The sequence below is a fragment of the Hyalella azteca genome, unplaced genomic scaffold, assembly GCF_000764305.2.
Source record: "Hyalella azteca isolate HAZT.00-mixed unplaced genomic scaffold, Hazt_2.0.2 contig15619, whole genome shotgun sequence".
Lineage (NCBI taxonomy): Eukaryota > Metazoa > Arthropoda > Malacostraca > Amphipoda > Hyalellidae > Hyalella > Hyalella azteca.
In genome coordinates this window covers 1-3,584 of record NW_025945462.1, presented here as the reverse complement: position 1 = coordinate 3,584, position 3,584 = coordinate 1, and positions in this window count along the sequence as shown.

The following is a 3,584-nucleotide window of genomic DNA, read 5'->3' as shown; positions in this document are numbered from 1 at the left end:
GTATATTACGCAGATTTGGCCTACCGGGCAATTGACTTCCAAAAGAGGCTGGTAAATAGAAGCAAAACACCCTACGTGGCCGACTTGCTCCTGATTCACCCCTAAGCCGAATATAGTTCCTCTAAAACGACCTTAATCGGCACGAAAATTTTGACAGGGAAAGGAGGAAATAAATTAAGTTAAGATTTTCGTAGCTGTTATTTAAAGGTCACAGAGAGAATGTAAGGAAATAATTCTATGTAATGAAAGTGTGATAAAAGTTTGTGGTAGGATTAAAATGTTAATTATATACTGGAGAATCAAATTAATTTGAACCCAGTACTTCTAATTGTTTCAATATCTTATTCAATATTGATGTGTACAGTACGTTATTCCTTAAAGTGCTAACTGAAAAGTAAAATTACGATGAAAGTTACGACATTTCTCTCGTCGCAGCTAATTCCTATAATGAGTACTGAACAATATATAATTGTCGAAGTAACTCCGTAAGCAAGTGTACGCAATTAGAATACACTGAGATACTGGAGCCATACTTTCAAAACTCGCTAAGTGAACGTAAGTACCTGCGCTCTATTTTCATGTCTATGATTGGTGGATTTTGCTTGAAAGGCCGTCAATGATTGGCTGATGAACTTACGATCTCCTAACTTTTTTTGAAAGTATAGGCCCTGATGGGTAGGTACTGTCGCAACATCAAAATCCCTCTGTTGGAATAAATAAAATTGATTAGTCATTAACATGTTGAAATTAAGGTACTTTATACAGATACGAAAGTGTCTCGAGAGCATCGCGGAGATGACTTGGTATGGAGGAGGCATGTCCAATCCAGCTATGGTGAAGATTGTAAATTTATAGCAAGCAGCATATTACTTTATCAGCCGTAACTTCCTGTGACCGGGAGGAAGCATTCCTGAATTATGGCCAAGAGCTGGCACTGATACTCGAATATATAAACATATGGACCAAAAATTAAAGCTTTTTCACTCATGAGTTTTGAGGCTTTACAGAAATATCGTATAATTAATTATTTCTACGAGCATTTAATTTGACCTTAATTGTACCAAACTCAGAGAGACATATTGCGCGTACTGAAAATGTCAAAGACGCATAAAATTAATAGTTTTAATTTTAATGAGGAAAATTGAATTAGTGATAGTATTTGCTAGAGGATCTGCACTTGTGAGTTTGGACACGAGTCCACATCTATTTACTCCGCGTATCCCGAGCAGTGCACATATTGCCCGCGAGTTTGCAGCGTAGCTAGAATCCTCTTATAGCGGCTTTTCTTCTTGGCGAGCTCAGTTATCACCTCAACCACCTGAAAAAAACGTTGTCTACCTACGTCATCAATTTCTTGATGTGAGGAATTGATTTATTACAAGGGTGAACACTGAGTGTATTTTCAAATGCTGCTTTCCACATGAGTTAGGCTTGCTTTAATCTTAAGCAGTTTTCACTTTCTTGTTAGGGCAGTAAATATGACTACTATACTTAAAAATACTACAGAGATTCTCGCAACATGCACAGCTATATGAAAGCAGGCCATATGAATATCTGGCCGATATTATATATATATAATATCCACTCTGAATTATAAGCTGCTTCATGCATTTAATCAAGTATGATACTGATAGAGGATTAATTAAGTAACTTGTATCAGTAACTTGTATCACTTTATATTATAATTTGTATAGTAACTTGTATTATTTGCGCTGCTAAGCCGAGAGTTTGGTTGACGTCTTCACGTGGCGCTCAGGAGGCCAATTACCTCGTGAGTGGCGGCGCCTGAGTGACGCTTCTCACTCGCTCTCTGCAGCCTGTGCATTTGAGCTCAAAAATAACCAAAAATTGAAATTTAAAATGCAGCAACTTATCCTTGACCTTTGCTGTCGTAGTGCGGACCATGGTCATAATTTTGTAAAGAAGCAAAATCTGCTGGCACGAGATCCCTTTATGAATTTTATGTATTCGAGATTTTGAAGTATCCTTTTTGCTTGCGCAAAAATCATGCAACTTCGAGTTCGATGGAACATACGATAATAAAATTTTGCTAGCTGCTGCTTCCCCGAGTGACAGCGCAGCCAGCGTTTGCAACAATTTTTTGAAAACCTAATACTTTTCAGTCTTTTTTTTTGTCTGCAGAAGAGGGAAAGGATTGGTGAGCGAGAAATGCCTCTTAAATCAGGCAGGTAAACGTACATAATAATTCTTCAGAAACGCCCTGCCCGTTGACTATGGCACGCGTAAAACTAAAACCTTCCGGATTTTCGATGAGAAAAAACTTCAATGAGGTATTCACCAACACAAACTAGAGAGCTCTAGCTATCGACCATGTGATGCTGTTGGCTTTCTACCTTTCATTGATTAATAAAAGAAGGAAATTCAATTATAGTCGCAATGCTGTTGAAGTCTCGGGAACGGTGCAGGCGTCTTCTCCTGATTACAATAGAGCGTCCTTGCGTCTCGTTAGCTGTCAATGCGAAATCCAATCTGCTGTATTACGTCGACAACCGCAGTCCAATCAGTTCCGGGGGATGGCCGCGATTGGCAGGCCAAGTTAAGCTCTTGGCTTGGACAATCAACCACTCGTCTTGTGCTGGTGCACGTTTGCTGTCGTGGTAAACGCATTAGGAAAGGCTAAGAAGCGTTAGGAAAGAGGTACATATTTATCAGAGACAAAAGTAAAACTATTTTCAAAGTCTGAAAATATTACGGATGCATATATTCAAAATAAAATTATTGGCATTAAAGCTTTATATATGTGTTTTGTATGATTCGACCTTCAAAAACTGAGGGTTCTAAGCAATTTCTTTCATTTCTACTCATGTATGCGACTGCGGTTAACTCGAATTTACTGCGCGCTTCACGGTCCATTGAGCCCTAACGCGTTGCTCGCAGATGGAATTTTTCTTATAGTGTAATTTTGAGGAGTGCAAGGCTCTCAACAAAATTATTTTATATCCATGCCATCTGTCATTTCCATATCACAAACACTGAAGTAGATGCACACATTGCAGTAAAAATATAATAAAACAATAGCATTATCTAACTAGATGCATATTTTCACGCTCATAATCTATTTTGGGCATTTATACTATAATCAACCGGCCATACACTCATTTAGAGTGTGTATGCATTCAATATACTTTGTAAATAAGCGCTAAGCACATCTGTTCATATCGACTCCACAAACAGATCAAGAGTTCCACATTAGGAGAGGCCTCGACAGATCGTAAAGCTGGCTAGCAAGGCCGTCTCTCCGCAATTTATATTTGATGGCTACTAAAGCTTCCTTATCATCTCGACTGGACCCAAAAGTTCAGATGTTGACCATAAAAGGGGTTTTGAGTGCAGCCCGTAAAGATCGGGAATTTTTAGAGAATTGCCTTCGTTACTTTCCAAAGACTCGACCAGACTTGCAGAGCAAGAGTCGCAGAAACTTCAGGAGAGAGAAAAAGGCTGCACTAACGCAATCTTTCCTACCGTAGTGGCTGAACCAGAATATCCTAATGCCCCCTACATTTTAATATCAATACCAATAAACTAAAGCATCCTACATCTCACGATGTCTACCCTTAAAAACA